Here is a 22,690-nt window from a genome sequence, read left to right as displayed (position 1 = left end):
TGTTGCCGTTAAGCCTGCTTTGTCTTTGGAAGAGCTTGAAAAAAAGCTACTTTATCTTAATATTAGTAAGGATTCCTTACATGTCTGGAAGGACTTTTCACTTTACAAAATACATTCACAGGCAATGTCTTTGTCCATCCTGACAACAGGGAGGTTGCAGATACAGAAAGATATCCAAGGAATCATCCAAGACCACACAGCCATTCAATGGCAGAACCAGGATATAAACACAAATGTCATGATTTCCTGCTGTTGCTACATAGAAGTATTATAGCAACTTTTAAAGCCTGAGATCATTCTCTGCCTCTGCTTCTCTCTTTCTCTCTCAAACACACACACACACACACACACACACACACACACACACACACACACACACTCACTCACACCCACACACATAGAGTTGTGATTTCACAGGTGTAGAGAATTCTCTCATGCACAGAGTCCCAATGATGCTTGTTAACCTTCTCTACAGTGTTATCCAGCTGCTTGAGGCCTCCAGAAGGCAAGGTGCTTTGCCCGGGATCAGACAGCTAGTATGTATTCAACATGGGACTTGAACCCTGATTTGCCAAAATTGGAGGAAGAGAATTCAAGGTTTTTGTTTAAATGAAAAAGGACAGAAGGAAAGAGAAGGAAGTTGGACTGGTTTTGTCCTGGGACAGATGAATAAGGAAAGAAAAAAGGAGGGATTGTCTTTCCTCTAGAACTTTAAGAGCAAATTCAGAGAAGATTTGCCTGGATTTAAGTCTCAGCTTTGTCATTAACTGTCAGTTTTGGGAGATCAGGGAGTATGGTGGGTAGAGTATTGGCAGTCAGGAAGTGAATTCTTGGAGTCAGGAAAACTTAACTTCAAATCTTGCATCAAATATTTACAACTAGTTGTGTGATCTTAAGCAAGTGACATAACCTCTGTCTGCCTTAGTTTCCTCATTTGTCAAAGGGATAGAATAATTGCACCTACCTCCCAGAATCATTGTAAAGATTAAATCGAGTAACTTCTGTAAAGCACTTTGTCAACATTGAAGTCTTATGTAAATATTATTATTAGCTTTTAGAATCAGGCCATCACGGTGGGTTGAGTACTGGAGCTGTGGTCAGGAAAATCTGCACAGAAATCCTATATTTGATGTTGAAGAATATGTGAACAAATACTATCTATCAACCTCAGCTTTTTTGCTATCTCACAGAAGTACCTACTTCAAAGGGTCATTAAGGATCAAATAGATAAGGTAATGGATAAAGCTCTTTGCAAACTTTAAATAATTATCTAAGTGTCAGCAATTATTAGCTTTGTGACTTATTACATGGAAATGCTCCTCTTGGGTCACTGCCTTGTCAGGGCTAAGAAAATTGCATAGCTTACTGAAACTGTGAGCTGTGCCCAGTGGAGTTACTCAAGATATACAGGTCATAGCAGAGAGTTCTCTGGTGATCCACCATAGAAAGACAGAAGTTGGCGATATTATACAGGAGGCAGCAATGAAAAACATCCAAAGAAAAGAAAAGCAAGAATAGAGGAAAAAGTGGGGAAGATAAATGACTGATGCAAGAAAATCATAAAAGATGAGTTAATAGCTTGGTAAAGGAGAAACATACACACACAGAATCCTGAAGAAAATAACACCTTAAAAATTGACTAGTTCAAATGGTAAAAGAAGTACAAAAAAACAACGAATGGACTTAAAAACAAGTTGGCCAAAGGAGAAAAGGGGAACAAAAATTCATCTCCTGAAAGAAACAAAAATTCCCAGGAATAGCATAGCCAAATTTCAGAGTTCTCAAGTCAAGGAGAAAATACTGTAAGCATCCAGGAAAAAATAAACAAATTCAAATTACACAGGACTTGGTAGCTTCTACATTAAAAGATCAGAAGGCTTGGAATATGATATTTCAGAGAGCAAAGGACCTATCACCTACTTAACAAAACTGAGCGTAATCCTTCAGGGGAAAATAGATAGTCAATAAAATAGAGGATTTTCAAGTACTCTTGATGAAAAGACCAGAACTGAAGAGAAAATTGACTTTCAAATACAAAACTCAAGAGAAGTATCAAAAAGTAAACAGGTAAAGGAAATCATAAGGGACTTAATAAGGTTAAATTGCTTATATTGCTATATAGGAAGATGATATTTGTAACATAACTTTTAAAAATTATTAGGGCAGTTAAAATAAGTATTTATAGATAGAGGTCACTGATATGAGTTGAATATGAAGGAATAATATCTAAAAAATTAAAATCAAAGGGTAATAGGGGAATTTTATGGGAGAATGAGAAAGGAAGAATGGGATAAATTATCTTACACAAAAGATTCAAGAAAAATCTTTTACAGTGTAGATGAAGAGGGGGAGGAGATAGGGAATGAGTGAACCTTCCTTTCACTAGAATTAGCTCAAAGAAGGAGTAACATACACACTCAAATGGCTATAGCAATCTATCTTATCATACACAAAAATAGGAGCAGAAAGGGATAAAAAATGGAGAGTTGATAGAAGTGAGGCCAGATTGGGGGAGGAATATGTCAAAAGCAAAACACTTTTGAGGAGAGACAGGATGACAAGAGAGAGAGAATACAATAAATGGTAGGGGTTATAAAATGGAGGGAAATACAGTTAGCTAAAGTAACTGTGAAAGAAATTGAAGCAAGTTTCTTAGATAAATGCCTCATTTCTCGAGTGTATAGAGAACTGCATCAAATTTATTAAAATAAGAGACATTTCCCAGTTGATAAATGATCAAAAGCTATCAATGGTTTTCAGAAGAATTAATCAAAGCATATATAGCCAGATTTTTTAAAAGCATTCTAATTCACTATTGTTTGAAGAAATGCAAATTAAAGCAATTCTGAAGTACTACTTCATACCTAATAGATTGATTAATAGGATAGAAAAGGAAAATGACAAATATTGGAGAAAATGTGGGGGGAAATGAGACAATAAAGTGGTTGGTGAATTTGTAACCCAATTCAACCATTCTTTACAGCAATTTGGAACTATGTCCAAATGCTTATAAAACTGTGCATACTCTTTGACCTAGCAATATCACTACTTAGGTAAAGAGATTAAAAAATAAAAACACATACATGTACAAAAATATTCATAGCAGCTCTTTTCTGATGGCAAAGAATTAGAAATTAAGGGGATGTCCATTAACTGGGGAATGGTCGAACAAACTGTGATGCGCGATTAGGATGGGATACTTTTGTGCTATAAGAAATGTTGAGCAGAATGCTCTCAGAAAAACATGGAAAGATTATGTGAGCTGATGCAAAGTGAAATGTACAGTGTACAAAGTAATAGCAATACTGTAAGATGACCAGCTGTGAATGACTGCGCTATTCTTGGCAGTATAATGATCCAAGACAACTCTGAATGACTTATGATGAAAAATGCTTTCTATCCCCAGACAAAGAACTGATGGTATCTGAATACAGATTGAAACATACTTTTAAACTTTATTTTTCTTGAGGGTTTAGGGGGTTTTTTGGTCTATTTTTTCTTCCACAAAATGACTAAGATGAAAATGTTTTACATGACTATATGTGTATAGCCCACATTGAATTGCTTATGAGCATGGAGTGGGGAAGGCGGAAGGAAAAGAATTTGGAATTCAAAGCTTTAAAAGATAATGTTTAAATTTGCTTTTACATGTAACTGGGAAAATAAAATACTAAAACAAAAATTTTAAATGATTGGAAGAAGGCGGAGCAAAGATGGCTAAAGGCAGAAACTTGCCCAACCTCTTCCCCAAACTGCTCCAAATTCCTTTAAATAAATGATGCCCTAACTAAATTTTAGAGCAGCAGAACACCAAAAAATGTAAAAGGAAAGATTTTCCAGCTGAAGGCAACATAGAACTCAGCAGGAAAATGCTGGGGCACCAGGATGGGAGTGCCAGTACAGCCTAAGACCCAGCCCAGCCCAGCCTGACCTCAGAACCAGTGGCAGTATTGGTGGCTTTCCGACTTCCTAGCTCAGAGACATTGAAGAGCACCTGGAAGGTCAGCATAAACAGTCTGTGAAAACAAAGTAGGACCCAAGTGCCTCAACTTCAGCCTAGACCCCCAGTGTCAGTGAGGTAGAACCTCTAAATCAGCAACAGTGCTGGAGGTGTCTGGATATCTCAGCAAGGGGATGTGAGGAAGAACTGGGAAGCTCAGTGGGAAGGGTTTGTGGCAATGGGGTGGGAGTCTGGTGTGCAGTCGTGCAGTTCCAATCAATGGAGCCTCAGGCCCAGCCAGCACCTTAGATCTTGCAGCTAAAGTGGGGCCCTGACCCATTAACAGTTCCAGGCAGAAAAGAGAGTTTGTGGTCAGATGCCTGGAAGGATTTCTGAAAATAGCTGCAGAAAACTCCTGAAACTTGGGACAGTACACTCATCTCCTCCCCTCCCCCCACCCTGTCCCGGAAACACTTTTAATGTAACAGAGTCAAAAGTAGAGTAATGATCTAGGAAAATGAGCAGAAAGTAAACAAAAATAAAAGTTCCGACCATTGAAAGTTATTGTGGTGACAAGGAGGATCAAAACACACTCAGAAGATGATAACAAAGTCAAAATTTCTACATCCAAAGCCTCCAAGAAAAATAAGAATTGGTCTCAAGACCATGTAAAAGCTCAAAAGGGACTTTGAAAATCAATAAGAGAGACAGAGGAAAAATTAGAGAATGAATTGAGAGAAATGCATTGAGAGGAAAGGAAATACAAAAAGCTTATGAGGAGAAGAATGCCTTAAAAGGCGAAATTGATCAGTTAGGAAAGGAAGTATAAAAGCTCTCTGAAAAAAATAATTCATTAAAAATTAGAGTTGAGCAAATTGAAGCTAATGACTATGAGAAATCAAGAAACAATAAAGCAAAACAAAAAAAAGAAAAAAAATAGGAACAATGTGAAATAGTTCATTGAAAAAAAAACCTGACCTGGGAAATAGATCTAAGAGAGATCATTTAAAAATTATGGGTCTACCTGAAAGTAATGCTCAAACAAAGAGCCTGGACATCATCTTTCAAGAAATTATCTACAAAAACTATTCTGATATTCTAGAACGAGAGGGTAAAATAGAAATTAAAGAATCCTCCAATCACCTGCTGAAAGAGATCACAGAATAAAAACTCCCAGGAATAGTATAGCCAAATGCAGGAACTCCCAGGTCAAGAAAAAAATATTGCAAGTGTCCAGAAAGAAACAATTCAAGTATAGTGGAGCTACTGTCAGGATAACACAAGTTTTAGCAGCTTCTACATTAAAGGACAGGAAAGCTTGGAATATAATATTTCAAAGAGCAATGGAGCTGGGATTGCAACCAAGATTCACCTACCCAGCAAAACTGAGTATAATCATTCAGAGGAAAGGGTGACTATTCAATGAAACAGAATTTTCAAGCTTTCATGATGAAAAGAGTAGAGATGAATGAAAAAATTGACTTTCCAATACAGGACTCTGGAGAAGCATAAGAAGGTAATCAGGAAAGAAATTTAATAAGGTTTATCTGTTTACATTTCTATGTGGGAGGATGATGTTTGTAATTCATTAGAATGTTCTCATTTTTATGGCAGTTAGAAGGAGGATATATATAGACAGAGGGCATGGGTGTGACTTGAATATGAAGAGAGAATATCTTTTTTAATGATGAAATTAAGGGGTGAAAGAGGAATGTATTGGGAGAAATGGAAAGGGAGAAGTGGAATGGTGCAAATTATTTGCCATTTTAAAAAAAGAGGCAAGGAAAAACTTTTTACTGTGGAGGGGGAAAGGGGAAGAAGAGGAGTAGTGAGTGAACCTTACTCTTATCAGAATTGGTTCAAATAGGAAATAATATACATAGTCAAGAGGAGTAGAAATGTATCTCATCCTGAAAGAAAATTGGAGGGAAATGGGATGTGGGAAGGGATAGAGGGTGATAAAAGAGAGGACATAGAGGCAGGAAGCGGGTCCATAGCGAAACACTTATGAGGAGGAAGAGGGTGAAAGGAGAGAGAATTCAATTAGCAATAGTAAATGTAAAAAAAAAAATTCAAAACAAGTTTTCTGATAGAATATTATTGTCTTCTGGAAAATAATGAGCAGGATTCTTTCAGGGGAAAAAAAAAACAACAACAGCAACAACAACCAGGAAAGTTCTTCATAAACAAAGTGAAATGTACTGTATGCAAAGTAATAGCAATGTTCTGAGATGACCAGTTATAAATGACTTTGTTATTCTCAGAAGTACAATCATCCACACCTTCTCTGAAGGACTTATGATGAAAAATCCTATCCATACTCAGAGAAGGAACTGATTGAATCTCTATTCTCTATTACTTTCTCTAGCTCTGTCTCTATTTTTAGCTTAATTTTTCTTGAGGATTTTTATTTTCATCAGAGTGGGAGATCTATGTTTTTTTTTCCCCACAGCTTGACTTTTATAGAAATGTTTGAATAACTGCACATATTGTTTTTTTAATTGTGGGTGGGGAAAGGGGAAAGAACCTAGAATTCAAAAATCTTAAAAATAAATGTACAAAAATGGGGGGAAATTTTAAATAAATAAAATTTAAAAAAGATTTAAAAAGATTAAAACAAAACAAAACTAGAAAGGCCCATAAAAAAGATTGGAAGAAGAATATTGCAACCCATATATTGTCACCTTATTTATTTAACTCGGATGCAGTCCCCACTATGTAAAATGCCAGGTTGGATGAATTAAAATGTGGAATTAGAGTTGCTGGGAGAAATCAACAATTTCAGATATGTAGATAATACCATTCTGATGGCAGAAAGTGAAGAGAAATGAAGAAGCTTCTTGATGAATATTAAAGAGGAGAGTGTAAACGCTAGTTTGAAATTTAACAACAACAATTAAGTTCTTTCCAACTGGTTCCCTCACTTTCTGGCAAATAAAAGAAGATAAAAACTCAGTGTCAGATTTATATTCTTGACCTCAAAGATCACTCAATGCAGATTGTGATTGATGCCCTGAAATTCCCTGTTCTTTGGAAGGAAATCTCTGGCACATCTGGACAGCTTACCAAATAGCAAAGACATCACCTTGCTACAAAGGTCCATACAGTCAAGGCTATTCCAATAGTTATTCCAGTTACTGGTATTCCAGTAGTAATAGATGAGTGGGAGAGTTGGATTATAAGGAAAGCTGTGCAAGCAACAGCAAATCAATGCTTTTGAATTGTGCTGCTGGAGAAGACTTGTGAGAGTCCCTTGCATAGCAAGGAAATCAAATCAGTCAATACATAAAGAAATTTTTTCAGGCTGTTCTCTGAAAAGTCAAGTACTGAAGCTGAAGCTTAAATACTTTGGCCACATAATGAGAAGATGGAACTCACTGGAAAAGATTCTGAAAGATTGAAAGACAAAAAAGAAAGCGGAGCTATATAAAGGATGAGATGAATAGATAGTATCAATGGAAATAATGAACTTGAACTTGGATAGATTTGGGGAGATAGTGAAGAATGAAAGGGTTTGACATTCTGTAGTCCATGGGATCAGTCAGACATGACTGATAAACTGAACAACAACAGCAAAAACATGAAAATGAGGAGCTATTTTTCCAGTTCTATCAATTTATGATTCCTAGTATGAAATGAACTAGCTGACCTCTCAAAGTCTCTTTGAATCTCAAGCCTTTCATGTCTTAAGGTAATTTCTAAATATTCTTTCCCCCATTATTAGTTGAGATCCGTGAGATAAATGTCGACTTGTTTTTTTTGTTTTTGCTTTTTCATTGCAATTAGTCTGTCTCATAGTAAATCTTCCATAAATGCTGATTCATTGACCGGAGGACTGATTTTAAAATTCTTCTTTGAATGATTCTTATTTCTTTGGAACATTTCCTAATATAACAAATTACTTTGAAACAAAGATCTCTCAAGAGATGATTTCAAAGGAACCATTCCAAGTGTGTAGAGTTCCAAATGAATCACAAGCAGAGATTTCAGACTTCAGCAATCATACTTTATTCATTTGATTTGTTCTTTCTTCTGTTTGAAGAAGTTGAAATAACAAGATGGTGTTTCTTTGTTGGTTGGTATTTTAATGAGCATTGTTCATATGACAGACAAGTTCTGATCAATGCATTAGACCTTTAATTTTCATATAGAGGCAGATGCAACATTTCCAGAAATAGTTTGCATGCAAATGTCTGAGGCATCTCACCAGGGCCCTATAATAGAAATCTATACTCTAATGACTTCAATGTCTTCATCTCATCTCCTAATCACTGAGATATTTCTAAAGCAAATTTCTTCAAACAAATCAAAGACATTTGTCCTCTCGAAGAACCAAGTCCTTGACAAGGGTGACATTTTAAAATCAAGCTGCTTAGTGGGATATTCATGTCCTGAAAAAGGCACCCAGAACAACTTTCAAGGGATGAGAAACACCTCTTTTTCACACTTCAGTGACTCGGTAATTGTCAAAGAGAATTTTATTAAACTTTCTTCACATTCACAATTCACCTTTTCAGAAAAGGAGAATATTTGAAACTCTAGCTGAACAAATCTTTTTTTTATTTTCTAAAAGGTTATAAACATCTGAAAAGTAAAAGCTAAGATTTCATGCCTCTCCTGAGTCATAATTACTGCCTCACTCCTAAATTGTAACAATTACCTCAATTAAATAAGGAAAGATGCAAGCCATGCCGAATCTCAGTGCTGGACAGCTCTACAATCCGAGGGATGAAATACCACCTCTGAGGGGAGAAATAGGATGAAACGGAGACAGAAAAGAAACATTACTGTGAGATTGGGAAGTCTTTGGTGGAAAGGACAGCTCTGTGGCATTTAGGGGCTGCAAACAAGAATGACGGCAGTCTAGAAAGCAAGCAACAGCCACCCAAAAGTGGGGGGATGTCAAATTGGGATTTGAGGAGGAGGAGGGCTGAAGCCAGAGACATCATGAGTGCTTTACCAGGAACTGAGTATATCTAAAGTGGATCAGGAAATGATTTGTGTGTGTGTGTGTGTGTGTGTGTGTGTGTGCGTGTAAGTGTACAATATAAATAAGGTCAAGAAATATTTGGATTGAAATATTATTCGGGGAAGACAAGGAGAGAAAGCTGCCCATATTCAGCTGCTAAGTAAGATAGTCCAGAGACTAGCAGACACTATATAGAATAGAGACCAGCAGGACAGATGGCCTGAAGTTCACTGGCAATATTCTAAAAGTGACCGGGCTTATGGACTCTAGCAGTAAAGGATGGTATTTATCACCTCCATTTTCCAAGGGAGGAAATGAAGGCTGAGGGAGATTCAGTGAGCACAAAAAGGCCAGTTTCACCTCGATATCCAAGTGCCTGGTTGGCTATGATCCACACTTTATAGAAGTAGTCTTCCATGTCCAGATACAAGGTTTGTATATAGAAGACCCCATTCTCCATAAGAAGAACCAGGAGCACCCTTACAAACCTGCCTCTGAGTAGACATCTCTCTACTAATCACCATTCACTGGGCTGGATTTTTCAACTGCTATTGATCCCTTTCAATATTGTTAAAGGCAGCCAGGTGGAGTGGAATCAGGAAGATCTGAATTCAAGTCTAGCCTCAGATGCTTACTAGACCTTGGACAATTTTCTCTGCTCTCAATTTTCTCAACTGCACAATGGGAATCATATGAGCACAGACCTCCCAGGGTTGTTGAGGAAGGGGCGAATGAGATCATTTGCAAACCGTTAAGTGCTACATAAATATGAGCTGTTGATGCAATTATTGGGACCCTCCCTAACCTTCTCACTGCAGGTTGTCCCCTGTCTGTGACCTGTGATTCACCGAGAGATGGAGGGATGTGCCCAGAGCCACAGCCAAAGAGGAGCAGGATCTGAGGGCAGATTATTCTGGTGACAAGCCCTGACCCCATCCTGCCTCCTCCACTGTCACTCCATGATGGGCACACTAGAGAGCGATCTCTCTCGTTACTCAGTGAGATCAGAGTATTGTTCCTAAAACATCACAGGCAAACACAACAGGACATTCAAAGGGACATTCCATTAGAAGAATTCTCATTCATTAGAAGGATTCTCAGCCTTGGGTGAGATCCCAGGGGTTTATTCAAGGATCTTATTCCTCTGCTCAAGAGTATTCCGTGACTCCCTATTCCCAATGCAAACTTCTCATCATCTGCCATTTGGCCTAGTGTGTCCCCCATTGGTACCCATCACACATTCTGTGTTCCAAGCTCCAATGGGTTGGGTCGACTGGTTTCCACCCAGCTTGGCATTCTACCTCCCACTTGGCAATCCCAGCTTTCTTCACTACTTGCTCACCTGCTAGGACTGCTGGGAAGCCTTTCCTGGGCTGGTTGGCTCTTGAAGGGTCTTTTGGCTCACAAATTGGAATGCTTGTACTTACTATTGCAGGCTGCATGCCCCTCCCCTGCTAGAATGGAAGGACCCAGAGGATGGGAGATTATTGTTGTTATTGATCATTGATTTTGGTTATTGTTGATTGCTGTTTTTATTTGTTGTTGTTTGTTATTATTGATTGACTTGTGCATCCCCAGCACCCTCATGGTACCTAGCTGATAGCCAGCATACGAGGGAAGCAGGAGGCAGTGTAGATAGAGCATTGGACCTGGAGTCAAGGAAGCCTGGGTACAAATCCTGTTCTGGCTGTGTGACCCAAACCACAATCCTGATCTATAAAATGGAAATAAGAGAAGCTTGTCTCCCAGTATTATCAAATAAGATAACACATGTACAGTACTTTGTAAACCTCTCAGCAGCGGAGAAGTGACCTCAGTGGCCATCCAAGCCAGTTGACTCATTGGACAGAAGAGGAAACTGAGACCCACAGAGGTTAAGTGGGCCAGTCACTGGCAGGCAGTTAGGGCCAGAGGTGGTCTCTGAACCCAGGCTCCTACTTCATTCCTCTGCTCTCTCAGGCCAGAGTCCAAGAAGCAGCCTTACTGAGAGCAGAGCAAGATGGCTCCTGGGGATCGAAGGTGATTCCTTTAACCCTGAGAAGCGGTCAGTGTGAGAAATGAATGATCAATCTGGGAATCCATAAAGCCACTGAGCAGAAACCAAGTCCGACGGGGCGTTTCCTCCTGCGCTCAGAGCATTGCTCAGGGTGAGCAATGGGGTGAACGGCATGCCCTCGGTCCAGCCTGGCGCACAGAAAGGTGGGAGGGGGGGCGAGTGAGAGCTGGATCCGCCCCCAACGGGCAGGGGCCACCTGATACAGGATTACAGGAGCGCCGATTTAGGGCTGGAGGGGACCCAATGGCTCCCGAGTCCAACCAGCTCTTTTCACAGGTGAGAAAATTCAACCGTCTGAATGATTGGCCTGGGGTCCCAGAGGCAGGGTGGATTCGAACCCTTATTTTCTCACCTCCAAGCCCAGCTCTCTGGCCCTTACACCAACAGCAGTCTGGGGACTCTGGAGCATGTTCTGTTGGGGACCGTTCTGTGGGACATGACCATTTGAGATTTCCTTCATCGGCAGGGGGAATACTCAGTGCCTTTTGTCGGTGCGGGTGGCCAATTTTGGCGCAATCATTTATTAAGTGCTTACTATATTCCAGGACTGGGTTAAACTGTAGAAAGAAAAAAAGGGGAAACCAAGGTTCCCGCCTGGAACAGCTCATTCATGTCCTGGTGGGGGAAGCCAGGTGCAAGCAGCTAGTCTGTACCAGACAAGGTTTGTACCAAAACTCAGGAGGGAAGTTCAAGTAATTTGGGGTTCCAGAGGAGGCGGGGAGGAGGGGCCGGACCAGGCTCGATCTGGACTTTGGAGAGGGGGGAGGGAGGTTCAGCGGCTCCCCCTCCATCGCCCACACTGCTGCTCCCCCTCCTTTCCCGAAGCCAGGAGCGTCTAGAACCCGGGCACGCGGTCCGGCCGCCTTTGCCGACACCGCTCAGTTTCTCCGAGAAGTTCCTGCTGTCTCTGTTTCCCTCATTTGCTGGGTTGGAAAAGTCACCCACCTACTAAGAGGTGTAATTGAATCAGGTCCCAGCAGTGAGGGTTCCTTAATGATGATGAGCCAAAACTAATTGTATTGATTTGTTTATTACCAGCTTAGGAAGCTCATCAAACAAATGGTCCGAGACTATTTCCATATTCTTATCTGTTTGGTAAATGAGAAACAAATAGCACTTCCATATGTCTGCCCGCCGATGCTGGAGGCCCTGGGGCGGCACCCAGGCCGGGCGCCCAGCTGGGAGGAGGGCGCCGGGAGCGCTTCTTTGGCCCCGCCGCTGCCAGGGCCCGCACTGGGCATTCGGCTTGGGGCGCTTGCGGCGTCTAGAGCCAAGACCCGGGCGTCCACGCCAGATGTGCCAGATGGTGCGCCCTGAAGGGAGCCCCTTGTGCTGCACTCCAGCCAGCCAGCAGAAGCAAGGTCGGACTCACCTGCCCCTGAGGCGGGAGGGCGGCCAAAGTGACCCCGAGACAAGGTGAGACTGGCCCGTTCCTCCCGCCCAATGGAAGGCGGCCGGCTCCTGGACCCAAGGGCCTTTTTTAGGTATCCCAGTGCCTGCTGACTGACTGATTAATTGAGACTATTATGTTTGAAAATAACCGAGAGAACGGTAACAGCTGGGAAGCTGCAGGAGAGGAGAACGGCCATTACCAGACTCAGCCTTCATTTCTTGCACTGGAAAGAGCCAGGCTGCAGTCAAAGAGCCTGCTTCCAGTCGGGACTCTGACTTTTTCTTTCTGATCTTAGCCAAAGTCATGGCTGGGTCTTAATTTGTTCTGAGGCTTCAGAGGAGCCCGGGCCTCCTGGAATCCGAACCGAAGCTTGGGCCTCTTCCCTTTGATTCCCCACCAAGAGAGGAAAGGGAGGCAACACCTGTGGGCAAAGTCACCAGGAAAAGCAAAACGCTGGGACTGGGTTAAAATCACCTAAGGAAGATAAGGGAGGTGAGAGCCTTCTGGAAAGGGAGGGACTGGAGGGCTCTCTGGCTTCTCTCAGAGAAATCCTAGGGATCCCTTCTCAGAATAGTGTTTTCAATACATAAGAGACAACTCTGAGGCACCTGGCTCCTTTCAACAGTGAGGTGATTCAGGCCAGTTCCAGTAGACTTGTGATGGAGGGAGCCATCTGCCTCCAGAGAGAGGATGTGGGAACTTAATATGGATCACAACATAGCATTTTCACCTTTGTTGTTGTTGTTTTCTTGCTTTTTTTTCCCCTTCCTCATTTTTTTCCCTTTTTGATCTGGCTTGTTTTTTGTGCAGCACAATAAATGTGGAAGTATGTATAGAAGAACTGTATATGTTTAATACATATGTATATGTATTGGATGGGGGGGGGCGGCAAGTGGAGGAGAAGGGAGGAAGAAAAACTTGGAACACAAGGTTTCTCGAAGGTGAATGTTGAAAACTATCTTTGCATGTATTTTGAAAATAAAAAAAGCTATTATTAAAAAAAAACCTAAAATACATAATAGAAAATCTTTTATAAAATATATGAATTTATGAAATTCATAATTTGTGAGTATGATATTATGAAATGCATTATATGAAACATAGAAATAAGGTGGCTTATGTATGTGAACATGTATCTATACATAGAGCTACTCTATAAATATATATAACTTGTGATATGTTTGTATATATTTTACACATCATGATTTATAGGATTTTGTATTTATATGCATAAGTAATATGCATATAAATATGTTATATATATGTACAGCACTACTGATTTTATATATGTATATACATAAATAATTTTATATGTAATTACAGAAACACACTGATATATAAATGTACATATAAATGGGCAGCTAAGCAATGCAATAAAGTGGGCTTGGAGGCAGGAAGCCTCATCTTCCTGAGTTCAAATCTATTCTCAGATACTTCCCAGTTGTGTCACCCTGGGCAAGCCATTTCATCTGTTTGCCTCAGTTTCCTCATCTGTAAAACCAGCTGGAGAAGGAAATGGCAAACAGCGATAGTATCTTTGCCAAGAAAATTCCAGATTGGATCAAAATTTAAAATTGAAAAACTAGCAAACAACAGCATGCTTTTATGCACACATACATGCATATACCTTCACAGATAGGATATCATTCTGCAAGAAATAAACGATGCACTTCCCATTTTTATGAGGAGCCTCAGGACTCGGGCTGACAAAGGAGTCTGTGATCCCCAAAGGGAAAAAACTGTGAGCTGCTGAAGTGAGCTTCTCCCCAGGATCCCCCAGCAGGAGTCCCCAGAGGCTATCGCTCATTCCTCTGGCTGGAGCTGTTCAGTCCCTTGCTGAGGTGCACAGTTCTGTGGAGCTTCTTTGTGGTGTTCAGGGTTCTCAGCCATGCAGATATCCTTCTAGTTCAGTTCTTTCTAGCAGGAGCTGCATTAATTTCCATGTTTCAGTTCCTGCTGCCCCTTGGAGTCATTGGATTCCGTTGGGTTGACTCTCCTTTTCAGGGAGTCTATTCCTTGAGTAGAAATGTTGACTTTTTCAAGCTCCTTATTCTCCTTCAAGTCCTTCCCGCCAAGATTTTCTCTCTTGTTTTTCTCTTTTATTGTTTTCTCTCGTTTCATTTCTTTATGGTGTACATAGTCCTTCTGGGAAAGCCATTTCCCCCCTTTTCCATGTATTTTTTTCTAGTTAGTGATTTTTCAGCTTTAGTTTGTGAATTGGGCTTTTTGTACCAAGGCCAACCTCTACTCTGACTGCTTTTTTAGAGGCACTGGCCCAGTGCAGTCTCATCCTGGCTTCTTCACTAACTTCTGCCTCCTGAGGTTAGGATCTCCTGGATCACTGAGGTACAGAATGACAAATATCCCGCGCCCTCTCTGACATGTCAGGACAAGTTGTGAGGGGCCCCAGTACCTGAGAAATGGTGATGTGGTTTATGATGTGGGGTTTGGAACCAAATGATATGGTCTGAGGACCAACATGATGTAGACCCCATGTGATGGCTGACACCAAATGTTGGGGTTCGGTCACGTGAAGATTCACCATGGCTATTCTTTTTGGCAAAAAGATGCTTTTATTTAGGGAAGGGGTTACATACAAAATGAAGGGCTACAATAGATACGAGGGATGGTAAATATGAAATAGAGTGGGAGAGCACAGAAAGGGGTTTTCCTGAAGGGACATAGCACCCCAAAAGAGGTATTAGCTGCAAGGAAAAGAAGTAGGATTGGGAAGCATAGTGGAGATACCATGTGCTATGGGGGAAGGGAAAGGGAAATATATCACAAGGCAGGGTGCCATGGTGGACTGACCCAAAGGAGGCAGCAGCCATGAGATGGCCCATAAGCAGATTTTATAGGGACAATTGAACCTCAGGGACCTGACTGGGATTTCTGACAGGGCCTGGCAAGGTGAGGCTGCCAGAGACCTCTACAGAGGGGACATCTCAGGAGTTTGCTATAACTTGGATTTTGGACTGGACCACATCCCCAAAGGGTGGGACCATGGAGCTGAACTGTCTCTCTCAGTGCCTTCTCCCTGCCTGCCTTAGGATCAGGTCCTCTGCTGACCACCCGGCATTGACGACCTCACCAGATTATCCCAACTGAGCCCTGAAGCGTCCTGCTTGTCACCAGTCACATCCTGCCATTGCTGCCTGGTATCCCTGAAGTAAAGGCTCCCTGCCCCGCCTGCAGCTTTGTCAGGGAAGCGCTCCCTCTCTCAGGGGTGGCTCCATGGTCAGAGCTTTCCAGGATACACATGACCCCTGTATGGCCCACTGGGATACTATCCCAGGCACGGGCTCCACCAAAGGGGCTACCTTTCTTATTGCCCTTGGATTCTAGCTGGTTTTGTGTACTTCTGGGCTGACTTTATTTATTGGGGTGGTCACTGATTGCAGTTTCCCACTGGAGCCTTTGGATTATTATTTGGTCCGGTGTGAACTTGTGGTTTCTCCTAGAGTTGATATTGAAGACTCTGGGGGAATCACCTCAGTCAAGCAAGTGGGAAATCCTTCTTCTGATGATTCATAAGAGGGAGGTACATGTTTTTTTCTGAGATAACCCAATGAATAGTCATCTCTCAGCTTCAAATCCTTTATTTCTTTCTCTTGCAAATTAACGTGATAATGATTGTGAGCCTGAGACATTGTCTTAATCTCTATTTGCCTCAATTTCCTCATCTTATTTTGTGTCAAGCTTTTTGATGCTTGAAGAGACCCTAATGATCATGTTAGTCAGTCTTCTGTTTCCTTATCTGAAAAAAGAGGGGGTTGGTCTTAATGAGCACTCACTCCAGAGGCCGTCTCAGGCACCCCCTTTCGCACTTTACAGATGTGGCCATGGATCTTCACGAAGATGTAAAGGGAATGGCACAAGCACAGTGATGCAAAGAGATGGAGACAGGATACGTGTGGTCACCCCCGGCAGGAGCCTTTCCATGCTCTCACCATCTCTGCAGGGCTTGAAGGTGTGCAAAGGGATTAGGAATAGATGAGGGAGAGGAAAACAATAAACAGAGATAACCCCCAGTCCCTAGAACATCCCGACAAGGTCTTGGACATTGGCTAGTGTCCAAAGCATTGAAAGGGGTCCAAGCTATTGAGAGAACTGGAGCAGAACAAAGGAGGACCATGGGAAGGAAGGATGAGTGCCTCTAACTGCTTGCAGGCCATCGTGGTGGAGTGAAGAATCCCAGGGAAGGGGCAGGGAGAGACAGAAGAGGCAGGCGAGGCACAAAGCCCCTTCCATTGCCGTGAGCTCATTGTCCCTCACATTTGTTGGGAGCATTTTCTTAAGTAGCCCCTCATGTAATCCTTTCCATGACCTGGTAAGGAAGCCGGATTGTAGACATTCTCTGCCCCATTTTTTTAACAAGACCTGTGACTTCACTTGGACAGCTAGGGTGCCATAGCGCACGGAGTGCTGGGCCTGGAGTGGGGAAGACTTCTCCGAGTTCAAATGTGGCCTCAGACCTTAGCTCTCTGGGTGACCCTGGGCCGGTCACTTAACCCTATTTGCCCCATCTCTAAAATGAGCTGTAGAAGGCAATGGCCAAGCATTCCAGTAGCTCTGTCATGACAACTCCAAACGGGTCATGAAGAGTGGAACACGATAAGCGACTCCACCTGAATAGGAAAGAATTCTCACATAAGAGACCCTCTCTTCTGGGGCAAATCAGGGAACAGATTATGCTTCATGGTCTTAGAGGGCTACCTGGGGACACTGAGAGTGACTTTGCCAGAGTCAGAGAGCCTGTAGTATGGGAGGCAGAACTTCATCCTGCACTGCCTGACACCAGGGAGAGACTTCCCCCTCCTCCTGCTCTGTAACCTTGCTTTATCCCCATTTATGGACAGAAAGATCCAAGACCTCAGAGAGGTTGGGATTGGACCTAAGAGGCAAAGCCAAAAAAAAAAAAAAAGCTTTTGCCTTTCAGGGTTGGGTTTTCCCCCCTTCACTAGTTTAGGTGGTTTTAGGGACCTTCAAGTAGGAACTAGAACTATATCTTTTTCCCAGTCGAATCCTTCATATGGAAAGCCATTGGTTTAGGACACTTTATCCCAATTAGCTCAGCAACCTTGTGGTTAAAAAAGCAACTCAATCCATCTTCCATTTTCAATCTCCTTGTCCATCCATTTTCTGAAGGCTGCCATTTATTGAAGACCTAAGGCTGGTCCTCTTTGTTATTTATGTATTCCCATGTGTGTACACGGAGCTTTACAAGGCAGAAAACACAAAAGGCAAAGTCCTTGTCCCCAAGAGTTTATAATCCAAGTCACACACAGACAAAGCCCTGGGAAACAGTAAATCATTCTGTTGTGTTGATATGGCAGGGGAGGAGGTCAGCGCAGGGGAAAATTGACTACCAGCGGGGTCAAGGCAGAGGCGAGAGCGGGCTTCATGAGTAAGAATTTCTAAGTAAATGAAGATACTAAATGAAGATGGAGACCAAAAATAAAGTATCCAAAAGGAGGCTCTGGGAGGAAAGGTGAGGGATAAAACGAATAACTAGCCTGGGCTGTGGAACTGAGAATAGGGATGCTTTTGTCTGGTGAGAAATGAATGGGGAGGCAGCGCAGGGGAGGGCGGAAGGTTTGACGTGCACCCTCACCTTACTGGCCAGCCCTCCTGATGGAAAAAGAGATAGATCCACTCACGGATTTCTCTATGTTGTTTTAGTGGTGTCCAACTCACCACGAGTCTGGGATTTTCTTGGCAAAGATGCTAGAGTGGTTTGCCGTTGCCTTCTTTAGTTCATTTTTCAAATGAGAAAACTGAGGCAAACAGCCCTTGCCCAAGGTCACACGGCTAGAAAGTGTCTGAGGCTGAACTTGAACTCAGGAAGAGGAGGCTTCCTGTCTCCAGGCTGAGCTCCGTCCACAGGCCTGCTAGCTGCCCCTCTATACTAGTATATACAGAATGTGCTCATATAGATGAGATTGTCATGTCCCCCGGGGAGAAAACCTCTGGGGGGAGAAGGGGAGACCGCAGCCTCGTCTGTGAATGGGGGATGACTTTCCAGGGACTCCCTCCTCACTGGCAGCACCCCAGCCCAGAGACTGCTCACGTGATGCTACCACTATCTCTCTGTGTGTGTGATTGTGTGTGTGTGTGATTGTGTGTGTATGATTGTGTCTGTGTGTGATTTTGTGCATGTGTGCCCGTATGATTGTGTGTGGGGCTTAGTCTCCGGGAAATCCCATTCCAGAAGCGATCCCCCACGGCTCCCTCCGCCAGAGACCCTGGGAGAGCCGGCCTGAGGAAGCCGCCATTTCCCCACAGGAGGAACGGGCCGGCGGAGCCTCCTGGGGAAGGTCCGGCTGCGGGGCTCCACCCCCTGGGCTGGAGTATCTGCGATGTGGGGTGAATTTCTGGCCAACGCTCTTCTCTGTGTCTCCACCGTCCAGCCCGATTCTGAGGCCGGCGGCTCGCTGGGGGCAGTGGCTAGGGCCACCTCTCTCTTTTGGGCCATCGCGGCTCCATCCCCGGCCTCCAGGTGGCCGGTTGGAGGGTCCGGCTGAACTCGGCCTGGGGGCGCGTCCGCTGTCGTTCACAGAACTCCCATTGTGGGTAGGCCCTGAGACCAGGACAACTGAATGTGTGTCCTGGAGGATTACGTGGGCCGTCCATGCTCCATCCAGGGAGATTTCAAGGGGTTTGGGGTCTCTGGCATGTTTTGGGTCTGATCCTGTATGAGAACACTGGAAGGAAACGTGTAAATGGGGTCTTGTGGCTTAGTCTTCCCGGTAGGCTGTGGAGCTGGGAATTGATCCCATGTAGTCTAAGCCCGGCCCTCCACCCAGGGCTTGATTCTGCGTGGGCCCGGTGGTATCAGCCCTTAGTCCAGAAATGTCCCCTGTGCTCTGTGGGCTGCTCTTGGCCTGCGGTGCTCCATCCACATCACAATGAAAGGTAATTGTACAGAATTAATTAAAATGTATTCATCAGGGTGTCATTCAACAAAATAAGATAATAATAAATAGATTAAATAAAACCCAACTATATTTTACAATGGCGGCTGTGGGCATCTTGCAGGGATCTTCATGGACTTTGTTTCCATTTCTATTTGACTTTGGCTGGGTGTAACCCGGAGGGGGACTTTGGCTCAAGAGACAGAGGCTGCACAAAGCCCGAAGGCTCCCCCAGACTCTCCTGTACAAAGCCACTGACGTCTGAGCCTGGTGGGGGGGGGCACCTGGCGCTGTTACCTGTGGCTGGATGGAGGAGAAGCTAATAGGAAAGTCATGGTGCTGGCAGCGAGCTCAGAGAAGGAAGCCCTGCTATGGAAACCTTGACCTTTGCAGTTCTTGAAAACCTTAATTTGAAATGGATGTATGGAGTAACCTGGGTGTGGGAGTATGGAGGAGGAAGAGTCGCGGGATTCTGGAAAACTGAAGGGTCAGTTCTGCTCCGGCCTAAGAGCTGTTCGCCATGCTTTGCTGGGGATGATAGTGTCTGGGAGTGAGCGTCCTTATTAAATAGCAGAGAGAAAGGAATGGGGGGAGGAGGGAGAGAAGAAGAGCTGCTGTTCTACCTGGAGTCAGAATCATTTACCAAGGTACGGCCCATAAAATATGGACGTGGTTTGACACATCATATGTTAATAAGCAGCCAAGCGGAGCCAAGCACTTCTTTCAACATGGAGCCCTTGAGATGCTCATGGTCTTCTCCCAGTCCCATTATGGAGTGCCTCTCATTCAGCCCATCCCAGGGCTCTTTCAAATCTTTATCAGCTGATTTATAACCTGCCACGAGCCCATTATACTCGGGACGATGGCCTCTGGGGTGCTGACACATCACAAAGACTCAGCCCTAACCAGATGCACGGGGCATGATAATGTAAGAACTGAAGAACAGGTGTCCTAGGCAGGAGGGAAGCCAGGCCTGATTTGGGGGCTCTTTGACCCCCATCTGCCCTTTGGGGCTTCCTTTCTCCTGCTTAATATCTGCCTTCTGCTATACTTTCTCAATGCCCTCATGCTGGTTTTCCGTGTTCCCAGGGGGTACCGTATCCCCAGCCCATCTTCCCCTGTTGAAATCCATCATCCCAGTGGTCCATGAATACCTCATCTTATGAGCCGATTGCATTTTTGAGCGGCTGCACCCAGCGCCCACACGCTAAGCACCTCCATGCTATTTTAAGGTTTGCGAGGCATTTTACATGGTGCCCCATTGATCATCTTCGCTTCCACCCCATGAGGTAGATGTGGGCCATTCTGACTTATTTCCCATCTCATGGACCTTCTCTCGGCTCCTTTGCTGCTGTTATTCATTCTTCGTGATGGAAGAGGTCAGTGAGTGGGTTGAGGGGGATGTCTCGACTCGTGCACAAATCAGAGAGGAGAGAAGCAGGGCTGTGCAGAGTCATCACCCATGCTCCCTCCTCCCGTCATTGCAGTCCTGGGGCAGGACAAAGGTCAAGACAGCTGGTCATTGCCCAATGCAGTTCCTCCATAGATCAAATGAAAGATTAGAGCCTCCAGCCACCTGAGCTCATGACCTTGTGACGTTTGGGGGGGGTGATTAACCCCCCCAAGTCAGCTCTTTTCGTATTGACTAAGATCTAGAAACTGAAGGGAGCCCATCAGTCGGGGATCGGCTGGACAAGCTGTGCTGTGTGATGATTGAGCAGTAAGAAATGACAAGCAGGATGATCTCAGAAAAACCTAGAAAACCTCCTATGAACAGATGCCTAGTGAAGGAAACAGAACCGGGAGAACAATCGTGCTCGATGAAGAACTGTGAATGTGAATGACTCAGAAATACAGCAATCCAAGGCAAGCCCAAAGGACAGGTATAGTCACTTCCAGAGAAAGAACGGATATTGTGTGAATAGAGAGGGAACCGGGCTATTTCCCCCTCTCTTTTATTCTTTAACTGCTAAGCTGTTATCCCACTCTTTATCTGGAGGTGACAAGAATCACGAAATGCTGCTTTGGGATGGGATAGGAGAGGGCAAAGGGGGGAAATGAGGGAATTTTTGGAGTCTTATACAAAATGACCAGCGTGGAAATGTCATACTTAATTGCCTAACCTATATCTGACTGCTTACCCTCTCAGGGAGTAGGGGGAAGGATAAAATTGGGAACTCAAAACTTTAAATAAAAATCTTTTAAAATACCTAATATGGAAGAGCTAGATGGTGCAGTGAGTGGAGCACTGGTCCCAGTCAGGAGGACCTGAGTTCAATTCCAGACCCAGACACTTAACACATACTAGTTGAGGTGTGACCCTGGGCAGGTCACGTAACCCCAAGTGCCTGACCAAAGTTTAGGTCGCATCCACCATGAGGTCTCAGAGAATGTGTGTGGTCTACAAGGGTTCCCAAGTGTCTCCACATGTGCTGTGCAGGTCTGAATTGCGTGATATTTCAGATAAAAGAAAAATTTAAATATAATTTTATTTACTCTAGGCTTTCTCTAATCATTATTCTTTGTGTGGTCATGGTTATGTTCACATATTTACTCATTCTCACTAGCACAAAAACTAACCAAGTCCTGTGCCAAATGACTGCCTTTACTGAAGAGAACATCTGTGTGTTTGGGCCACCTGACCTGCTAGAATTTGTTGAGCCCCTACTATGTGCTGGGCACTGTGTTAAGCACTTCACAAATACCTGCTGAGAATCTCACAAAGACTCTAGGAGTCAGGTGCTATTGTTAGCCCATTTTATGGATGAGAAGAATGAGGCAGACAGAGGCTGTGACTAGCTAGGAAGTGTCTGAGACTGAATTTGAACTGTTCTCCCTGACTTCAGGTCCAGTGCTCTGTCCACTGCCCCACCCATCTACGTGTGCTCTCTTGAACAGTAACAAGAACCATTCCAGATGGTTTCCAAATGGTTCCTTCCATATGAGGAACTTTAAATCATGAAGATCTTGTAGATTTTAGTCACTCAAAGAACAAAATACATGTAAGTCAATTTTTCTGTGCCTCAGTTTGCTCATTTGTACAACCAGGGCTAAATTGATGACCTCATTTGCATATGTCAGTTTATTGGATCATCACACCCTGGCAGGTAGGTGCTATTTTCAGCCCCACTTTACAGAGGAGGAAACTGAGTCACAGTTATGGCTCCATAAGACTGGTTTTCCATCTCCATATCCTCCTCCAAGATGGCACCGTTGTCTTAACAAATAGAAATCGTGCTCCTGTGTAACAGAAGGACCGATGGGGTCATCCCAGGCCGCTCCCAGAAGTGTCCTTCCCCTGGGATGTCCCTGCCCTCTGGTCTCCTGGAGTCGCACCTGCCCTCCCAGAATCCTCTAGCTCCCCTTCGCAAAGCTCCTCAGCAATGGAAGCCTGACCCCCTCAGACTATCACCCCCCT

Source organism: Antechinus flavipes, chromosome 4 (genome assembly GCF_016432865.1).
Source record: "Antechinus flavipes isolate AdamAnt ecotype Samford, QLD, Australia chromosome 4, AdamAnt_v2, whole genome shotgun sequence".
Classification (NCBI taxonomy): Eukaryota; Metazoa; Chordata; class Mammalia; order Dasyuromorphia; family Dasyuridae; genus Antechinus; species Antechinus flavipes.
The sequence above is the reverse complement of the archived record's forward strand: the minus strand, read 5'-3'. Positions refer to the sequence as shown.